Below are 11190 nucleotides of genomic sequence, written 5' to 3' on the forward strand. Positions count from 1 at the left end.
TCGGCAAAGGTAGGGTCGCTAGTGCCTAAGGTGCTATTGGCCGATTATGGTAAGGGGTTAATACGTAGTTCGTTTTTGATAGCTAGATTAATGTGTTATTAATCCAATTGTAGGCAGTTCGTGAGTGGATCTCGTCAGCATATCATCGCAAACAGGTGTGTAACCGACACCCTCTTATAGACTAGATCGGCAAAAGTTGAAAAGCCGAAATGTCGAAAAGCCGATATTTTGAGAACTTGCGAGTGTGCGAATGCTCATGAGATTAATAGTGTGATGTATATGGTAAATTAAAGTGATAAGACTGTAGAGTGCACGATTTTGTGCATTTCGATGTTTTGGGCTTATTGGGCCAAAATCGGGATAATGGGCCAGCGGTTCCAATTCGGTAAGAAAACACGGTAAGTGTTTCTGGTTGTACGTAAATGGCTATGTTATGCATGAAAACCTTAAGAATAGTTAAATTACTTGAATACCCCTATGTATGGAAAATTACTGTTATACCCCTAGGTGAAAAATTACCATTATACCCCTAGGGTTACTTTTGACTGAAAAGCATGATGATCTGATTCCGTATGATGTATGCCATGATTGTATATCTGTTGCATGGGGACATGGGTTATATTATGGAGGAAGCGTCCTGGTGGCTATGCCACAATTATTTGATCTGGTGGCTCTGCCACATATATCTGTTCTGGTGGCTCTGCCACGATTATCTGTATCTGGTGACTCCGTCACATTATCTGTTCTGGTAGCCATGCTGCATATTTCTGTGGCGTGTAGCGGTTGGATGGGTCGAGTAGTCTCCCCACATGGTGAAAGGTTGGTATGGGGGTGCATATGGTTGGATATGGGTTGGGTTTTGCATAAACATGTAATATCTATTCTGATCTGTTATGGGCCTATGGGCTTTATTTTGAATTATGTTCTGGGCTAAGGCCAATTTATTCTGTTTTCTATGGTTTGAACCGATATAGGCTATGGTTGGGTTAGTTTACATATTGAGTTTCCCCAAACTCACCCCTTTATTTTCATCCACGCAGGTAATCCCCAACTATAGTGGGCTTGGAGCTGTGAGGGATTCGGAGTGGCCACACGTTCTGGAAATTCGATTTTTCTTCTGGTGAACTGGACATCCTTTTATTTACACTTAAGGTTTTGGGTTTTTAAATGTAATATGGCCGCTTAATTTTTCTTGATGGTTTTAATATGTTTTGTTAAGATAGGTATTACATATATTTAACTGTTGAAATTGGATATCTCTAGGGCGCATTTTCAAGAACAGTAATTGATTTCAAAATAACACGACAACAAGCAAAGCTTCCGCAATGAAAATATTTTCCAAAATTAATCACTTTTCCCAGAAAGGACTTAATCAAATTGGTTTCCTGAAAATATACATGATGTTGAGGTGTGGCAATGGCGGTGTGCATGTCTAGGATTGGATCCGAAGGGAGCTTGGTACTTAAGCAGTCCGATGGACTCACCTCCTCTTTTTCCGATTTCCTACCTGGTGCACAGCTTCCATTCACTTTAACTTATAATGAAATTATTTTTTAAAAAAAACACTAAGTAAGTTTTTCTAGATCAACAATATAAAATGTTTTGAACGCTTTGATGTGGCACGCCGGATCTGGCCATAACATTTAGGCCGGGTTTGGGGTGTTACATAAAGCCTCCTCTCATGCACGTATAGCATAGGCTCTGGCAGGTGCGCGAGCCTCAGATCTAACTGTCGTATCTTTAGTCCTCTCTCGATCGCCACTCATTACCAAAGATTTCGGTAGTCTACCTCGAGCCATGATACTCGATCTCGATTCTGATCAATTTTCCTCAGCTAACACTGGGCAATCTTGAATATAATGATCTATCAATCCACATGTAAAACAGGCCCGATCATGCAACCTGAAACTGCCGAGATGTCGTTTACCACAGTACTTACACTCGGTTCGATTTGATCTGACATTATCCACACTCGCTACTAAGGTAACTCTCGAGCTCACTGGTGGCCTATTCTGATCCCGTCTGGAGTAACCTGAAGTGGCTTTAGAACGGATAAAATCATCTCAGAATTTATTTGATGCTGACTGGTATGACTTATCGGATGTTCTTTTACGTGCATCTCTAGCTTTAAAGTCAGCTTTTCTTTTCTCTTTCCCAAGCTCTTCAACTTTGCAGGCTCGCTCAACAAGGACTACGAACACTTTTATCTCAAGTATGCCAACTAACAGTTTGATATCTTCATTCAGCCCATCTTCAAATCTTTTACACATTATGGCTTCAGTAGAAACACACTCTCGGGCATACCAGCTAAGTCTCACGAATTTTCGCTCATACTCTGTCACTGTCATCCTACCCTGTTTCAACTCTAGAAATTCTTTATGCTTCTGGTCGATAAATCTTTGCCTGATATATTTCTTACAGAACTCAGTCTGAAAGAATTCCTAGGTCACCTGCTCTCTCGGAACTACTGATACTAGGGTATTCCATCAGTGGTATGCTGTGTCTCGAAGCAAGGATATAGCACATTTTAAACATTCATCAGGAGTACAAGATAACTCATTAAACACACGGATGGTATTATCAAGGCAGAATTCAGCCCGCTCAGCATCATCATCATCGGTGGCTTTAAACTTTTCAGCTTCATATTTTCTGATTTTATCAATAGGTGGTCTATTCAATCGCAACGGATCACTTACTTGAGGTATAGCAGGCATGGAAGATGGATTAGTCGGGGTTGGAGGTTGTTGTGCAGCCGGGTTAGTCAGGATATATTGAGTGAACCAGTCATTCATTATTTAATAGAAGGCTTGTTTAGCCTCACTCTCTGGATTACTCGAAGTCGGTCAAGAATCAGCCTGCATTGTTCCTTGTGCGGGAGCAGGCGCTACACTCTCGACATCATCAGCTATAGCTCTGTCGAGATCCATTTACTATATGAAAACACATTTCAAATGTTAGAAGTCATCACACTATCATAGTATATAATTATGGCATGTATAGCTAATCTCACACACACTACGTAGTCCTAGAACCAACTAAATTGTAGCTCTGATACCAATAAAATGTAACACCCCTAACTCGTGTCCGTCGCCGGATGGAGTCTTAAGGTATTACGAAATAAAGTACATTCTTAAAAAAACATATGAATTATATAATTAATCGTAAACACATGTCTCGAGAGTTAATCAAAATTTAAATCATAAAATAACACATTTCTTAAAGAGAACATTTCACTTCATAGGTTTACATAATAGATACGTCATTCTCATGTAATAAGATAAATATTTATCTTATATATATATATATCACAATACACACTTACTATTAGCATTTATTTATCAATTTCTGTACTCATATGAAAAAGGTAATATGCTCTCATATTCGTAAACACTTGACAAATATTCAAAGCATTCAAAAATTTAAATAAAATAGCAAGTCAAAATGTCATATGCGTATGGCATAGTTTAATGCATAATTGTGATGCAAGGTTCATATCATGTATTTTCTATCCTCTTTACACCCTGGCTTCACAATTTATAACAATTTCATAACTTAACAACGCACTACATGATCGATTATACATGTTATCCAACAAGCTGAATATATACTATCATTACGTTCTTGGTATATAAAACAAACATTTATGTATTACTAATTTATGATGAATTCATGTAAGATGAGCATTTACTCAACTACCAAAACTATACCTAACCTTTGAACATCAAACATATATATGTATATAACAATTAATCAACTAGATTAAACGTGAACCACACACATTACTTGCCACTTAATAATTGAATTAAATAAGCTAGATCACTACTAACCATCAATAAAATAATGCCGTATTTAATATACACATTATTAAACAATCTAAACATATTAAACATACACACCGTACCCATACTATTTTATGGCCGAATCCTTATACTGAGAGTCTCATACATATACCAGCTTTCATTAGCACCTTACCAACATTCGAATTCGTTAATATGCTCTAATCAAAGACATGTAGATTGAAACTAAGCATAGTAAATAAATTCACATACATGCTATGTAATAATATGAAACACATACATAACTATCTAACAAGCTTATAACCGATTTTATCATATCACATTCAAGATCAAAAACTAAACTTGATATATGATCACCTAGCACAATTTACATATATATGTATATATATATTCATGGCATAAGGCATCTCAATCAAAATAAACCTCAACCACAACTAAACTGAAAACAAGTCAAGCAAGATAATTAAGCCATTTTCGCATGGCTAATTTACAACATTTCCCAAAATATTCAATCTAAAAGCTAGCCTATACATGCCATAATTTAAGTTTAGCTTAAAGGTACCAAAACAGTAGATAGTGTGATGAGCTTGGCTGACAATCCCCAAACTTGTAGCTTGACTTCAAAATCTATAAAACAGAGTAACATAAACACAAAATAAGCTATCGTAGCTTAGTAAGCTATAAGCAAATAAACAGCTCAATAACATATGCAATTTGATAAAATACTACATTTCCGTGTGCAAAGCTATCTTAGCCGAATTCTCCCATGAACATATTAGCCAAAAATAAATCGGCTTCCTAAGTTAAATTATCAATATGTAATCTATTTCACAAATATACATATTTATATATGCTCAAGAGTTCATTTAAAACATCACATACACAAAGTATATCCATAACCTATTATATACATGATTATATATATCTATATCCAAGGATCATTTTCATAATATCCGCACCACTTGTTCAAGCTGAATACACTTAATTTAAAACATGGAAATTCATGTTTTATATCATATATACTTAAATTATCAAACAAGTCACATACAAACCTTATCATTGCTATCTAGCAAGCTAATTCATACCTTTCACTTCTTTTGTTCATTTAACACATCCGATCACAATTACATTTTCCCAACGAACCATTCAGAATTGGGTAGGACACTCGGATAATCACACATATATCGTACAATGCCAACATCCCAGACGTGGTCTTACATGTACCACATATCGATGCCACTGTCCTAGACAGGGTCTTACTCGTAAACACATATCGAAATCACAAATCGATGCCATGGACTTACTCACACACATGTATCGGAATCCTATGTCATGACATATGTATCCCAGCTATTCCTAAGGTTCATACCGGGCTTTTAGATGTCGTATCTCAGTCAAATCGAACTCGGAAGTGTAGTAAAAATATTCAATCACATTCGGCCATACCATAATTTAAACTTATCATTTCATAACAGCATGTAAACATAACGTTAAATTATCAATAAACACATCTATTTTCTTATAAACTTACCTCGGATGTCGCAAAACAGAATCGGGCAGCTAGTCGACAACTTTCGTTTTTCCCTGATCCAAATCCGATTTCTTTAGTTCTTGATCTTGATTGAGCTCCAACAATCGCCGAATGCCCTAGCTCTCTGTTCTTTTCTTTTTCTTTTAAGTTTCGGCAATGGAAGATGATTATATAATAAAAATGAATTATATACTTTAATATTAGCTTATTATATGTTATTTGATAAATTACTTATTTAACCTTTATAAAATAATAATAGAATTTTATAATCTATGCCCATTACCGTCCAAGCATCCATCTAAAGGTATAATTGCAAAATAAATACCTTAACTTAAGAAACCAATAACCATTCAGCCCTTTACAATTTAAACTACCAAATTTTCAATTTAAACAATTAAGTCCTTTTATTTAATCGGACACCTAAACGACAAAATTAAATCACGAAAATTTCACAGATATAAATTCACACAAAATAAACACAAAAAATAATTTTTAAATATTTTTCTGACTCAGATTCGTGGTCCCAAAACCACCGTTTCGATTAGGGTCTAAATCGGGCTGTTACAAGCTTGTTGACACTATAAAAAAATGAAAAGGGAGGGGGTAATCTTTAAACTTAGGAAGTTAGCATGTAAATAATAATCAACTTTAAACATACAATAACCTACACTTAACATAATGTAAATTAGCACAAAATCATCAAGTGATCATAAACATATCTTACTTATTTGCATCCTTACCAATAGTGCATATTAAACCGAGATCATTTCTCATGAGTTTTGCGTACGTACCAGTACCACTTCATAACATAATCATAACCTTTCACATCTTTGACATAATCTTTAATTCACCCGTTGAACCACTTGGAATACTAAAGGATACTCGGGAATCACATACACATAGAATCATACCAATGTTATATCCCAGATATGGTCTTACATGGGATCTCATATCCATGCTAATAGCCCAGCTATGGTTTTACACGATTCTCATATCGATGCCATGTCCCAGACATGGTTTTACATGAAATCTCATAACGATGCCATATCTCAAATATGGTCTTACATGTAAACTCATAACCCTAATGTCATGACATTTGTATCCTAACTATTCCTAAGGTTCAACCTGTAATTTTATCGTATCGAATCTTTGCCAAACTAATCGATAATGATAATTGTACAAGTCATGCAATAAAAAAAATTAAATACATAATATAAGTTGCATTATTTACACACGAACTTACCTCGGTACAAAAATAGTAGAAATGGATCTAATCATCAATAACCTTGTTTTTCCCTCGATCAAGGTCTGAACTTTGTTTATCTTGATCTATAATAATAAATTTAGCTTATTTAATTATCATATTACTCAACTCAGTCCAAAAATCATACTATGGAAAAATTACATTTTTGCCCCTAAACTTTGACATATTTACATTTTTGTCCCTAGGTTCGTAAAATGAAATGCATTCAATTTCTTTGTTATCCAAGCCTAGCTGACCCACACACATGCTCATATCAGCCCACATTTTTCATCAAATCATATTTTTACTACACATTTTACAACTTTTACAAATAGGCCCCTTTTAGGTATTTTCATGAAAAATCACCTAGTAAAAGTTGTTTATTACACATGAAACTTTCATTTTCTAACATTAAACATCAAAATACAAGCATGTCACACATGGGTAAATTTTTAAACATGAACCCTACTTCAAAATAATGGTAGAAATGGATAGATAGGGTGAATACGACTTCAAAAACTTAAAGAGCATTAAAAACAGGGCTAGGATGCACTTACTATCAAGCTTGAAAGTTGAAGAAACCCTAGCTATGGTTTCTTGAAAATTTCCGCTAAGGGAGGAAGAAGATGGACACAATTTTGACTTGTTTTTCCTTTTTTATTCTTTTATTTACCAATGACCAAAATGCCCTGTTAGCCTTTCTTTGAAATTTTTATCTCTCCATGCCCATTTTTGTCCAATAACTTAAAAAATGGTCTAATTACCATATAAGAACCTCTAATTTAAAATCTCATATCAACTGGACACCTCTAACAAGTAGAACTCAACTTTTTTACTTTTTACGATTTAGTCCTTTTGACTAAACTGAGTGCCCAAACGTCAGAATTTTCAAACTAATTTTTCACGAAATGATTTTGTGAAACTATAGACGATGAAAATATAATAAAAACAAGATCTACTACGTCAAATTTGGGGTACCGAAACCACTGTTCTGACTAGGCCCAAAATCGGGATGTTATAAGAGGGTTTTGTCTCTTACTCCATTGATTTTAACTGTTCGAGGCAATCCTGGAATTCTTCAGATGTTGGACTCCTGCCTTCACCCTTGAAATCTAACTAAGGCTCTATGATGAGCTAATACAATTGTGACTTCACACATTTATGTCCTGGTGTGTACTTAGAATGTAACAACCCATTTTTAGTGTAATTGAAATAGTGGTTTTGGGACCACAAATCTGATGTCAAAATATATATTTCATTATTAGTTTAATGTCTACAACATGTTATGTAACATCCTGATTTTCGGGTTTTCGCGATTCTTGATATTTTAAGTAAATTTCTAAAATTTGGTATGTGATTATGGAATTCATAATGTGGGTATGTTAATGGGATTATGGAAGGCCCATGAGTTGGCCAAAACCCGGTAGAATTTTTAAAATTTTGGACTTAGGAGTTAGGGGTTCTGGCTAGGTGCCCTTATATTAAGTTGTGGGTAAAATGTATCACAAAAAAAAAAAACTGTAGTAAAGCGGCAAGGGTGACGCCACTAAGCTCCTAAAAAGTTGGCGTGTGGAGCATAAGGGAAGTCCTGGGTTCGATTCCCTGTGTTGGCAAATAAGAGGATTTATTTTTATGTGCAGGAAGGGTAAGTGTTGGAACCTAAGTGGATTCTGTAAGAGGAGAGTTGGATCAAGTCAAATGCATAAATTAAGGAGGGATAAGGGGAGAGATTTTAGGGATTTGAGAGAAGGATAGAGCTTAGCCGTTTGGAAGGAGATTTGAGAGGATTTTCGAGAAGGGTATTAGGCTAGTTAATTTCGGCATTAGGGTCTGAGTGTGCCGGATTTCTTCTTTGGTATGTAGCCTTCTTCTCTTTTCTTTCTCCTCTTGCCGATTGTTCTTAAGCTAATCCTCTCTTTTCTCTTTCGTTATTTCTTCCACAAACTCTCTACTTCTTATTCTTCCTCTCTTTCGTTTATAGTAAAAGCCGAACCTATCATTCTTCTCGTTTCTAACCGAATATCAATAAGCCAAACTCAAGGAGTCAAAGGAAGTCGATTGCTCTATAAAGGTATACACTTGTTCTTTTTCTTTTAGCCGATTCTTGTTATTTTAAAAAGCCTTTCAACTCTTTTGTCAACACCCTTTTGGTCCATAACCACTTTTTCTTCAAAGGACCCAAAAGCCAAAAGCACAAGACCCTTGGGTGACTTGGTGGCGATTCATAGGATCCTTGTGGTACGGGTTCGCTAGTGTTTTAGAGTGCACATGCGTTGAATCGGAGTTAACACGAGATTGAAACCGTTTGGGTAAGTGAACCTTGGTAAGTGCTCGTAGCTTTAATCAATTCAATATTAGGGAGTTTAAGAAAAGCCAAACCTCTCTAATTTAGGGAGATGGCGAATATGGGCATAGACTTTATGGGGTCTTCTTTTAATATTTTTGGTTTATTTATTGAAGGAGCAGCAAGGTGTAGTGTCGTTTTGGAGTAGCTTGGATCACGGAGTAGCTAGGCCTAGTCATCAATCGCGACAAAGGTAAGGTGCCTAAGGCCATTATGGATGATGGTAGAATGTGTAAGTGTTAATATTGGAAAGTTCTTATTTTGGTTCAATTATTGCGAGCTGATCTAGTTAAACAATTGATTATAGGAGAAATCGCATAGGAGATCTCGTCAAGGAAAATCGCAAATCGTGTGTAACGAACCCTTTTCATAGCTTAAAGCGATAAATGCCGAAAAGTTAAATGCCAAATTCGGCATTTCGAGGACTTGTGAGCAAGCTTAACGCTCACTAGTTAGTTAGAATCGATGAGACGATGATCGAGAACGATGGAAACGGTAAGAGTGTGATTTATGGCGTTCTTGGTAAGTTGGGCCTCGAGGGTCGAAGTGGGGCCCATTGGGCTTTTTGCCCATTTGGGAAAAATTGGTAGTAAATGTAAATCTGTTATATGGCATGATAAGACCTGTTAAAACCGTTATGGAATATAGGCTAAATGGGCCGAGATGACTGAAATTGGCTAAGTAGGGCCCATTAAGGGTTTTAGGCCCAATAACTCGTTGTCGCTAAAAATGGGCCGAATCATTGTTTGCACCCATGAATTGTTAAGTAATCATTAATAAACTTGGAAACCCTAATTTTGGTAAAATTATAAGATTACCCTTATAATATGAAAATGACCGTTTGCCCCTAGGTAAAAATGACCATTATACCCCTAGGGTTTATGTATGATTTTAATACATGGGATTTTGATAAATATGGTATGTATGATATGCACATGAAATGTATGATACGACATGATATGTATGATATGCACATGAGGTAATCATAAATGCATTGGGTTGGGTTTTTATATGGATGGAGGAAGTGAAAAGGGCTTATGCCCTAGTTATCGAAAGGGCTTATGCCCCGCTTATAAAAGGGCTTATGCCCCTGCTTATTGAAAGGGCTTTGGCCCTGATTATTAAAAGAGGCTAGGCCTCGGTTATATGATAAAGCACTATCGCCAAAGGAGAGTTTGGCGGGGTGGGTCGAGTTAATCCCCACATGGTGTGTTGGTTGGTACGGTGGAGAGTACCGGATGGTGGGTTGAGTAGTCTCCCAAATGGGTTGCATTCTTTCATTGAAATTATATGTGACATTGAAATGGGCCTAAGGGCCATACAATTTCTGAGAAAGGCTTGACCCAAGAATATGAAATATGAAAAGGCTTGCCCAAGATATGAAATATGAAACATGAAAAGGCTTGACCAAAGATATGAGATATGAAATATGAAAAGGGCTACGCCCAAAGTGCATGATTGAGATTGGATTTGGGCTTAGACCCAATAGGTCGTTATTGTTTTGGGCTCGAAAGGGCTTGTTGCACACTGAGTTTCCAAACTCACCCCTTCCTTAACCTTGCGGTGAGCCTTGATGTGAGGACTTGGGCGGAGAGGATTCGGAGTGGCCACGGTGATCATCTTTGGGTTTTAAACAAGTATTGGTTTTCATTTTAATTACTTTAATTATTATTTACTTTTGGGGTTGTAATAAGGCCAATTTTAACTTTCCTTTCATTTTTTCGGATTATTTTAATTTTAATAACTTTAAAAAATTGGTTAATAATTATTCAAATGGGCTAGACTTAGGACGTGTTTTCAAAACGATATTTGTTTTTAAAATATCTCAACATCACGATTAATCGATTTATCAAAGACGTCCACTTAAACAAATTTAAACTCGATATAACAAAGTGTGGCTATGGTTGTGGGCATGTCTAGGATTGGTTCCAATCAAAGAGCTTGGTACTTAAGCAGCCTTTGTGACATCCCTAAATCGACCCTAGTCGGAAAGTGGTTTCGGGACCACCAAACCGAGTCATAATAATAATTAACCATCATAATTGATGCTCATTATATGTATATATGCATGTGTGAAAATTTCGTGTTTGGATTTTGTTAATAGTAAGTGAATTTTTATCAAATAGGACTTATGTGAGAAAATTTAGAAATGTGCCAGGCAATTGTAAGGTGGCCTATTAATACATGTGGGAAAATAGTTGTCCTTGCATGTCAAATAACCCACTTCCTAAGGTGAGTGGCCGGCCATGACAAGAATATGGGCAAGGGAACATGT

This window comes from Gossypium arboreum, chromosome 7 (assembly GCF_025698485.1).
Source record: "Gossypium arboreum isolate Shixiya-1 chromosome 7, ASM2569848v2, whole genome shotgun sequence".
Classification (NCBI taxonomy): Eukaryota; Viridiplantae; Streptophyta; class Magnoliopsida; order Malvales; family Malvaceae; genus Gossypium; species Gossypium arboreum.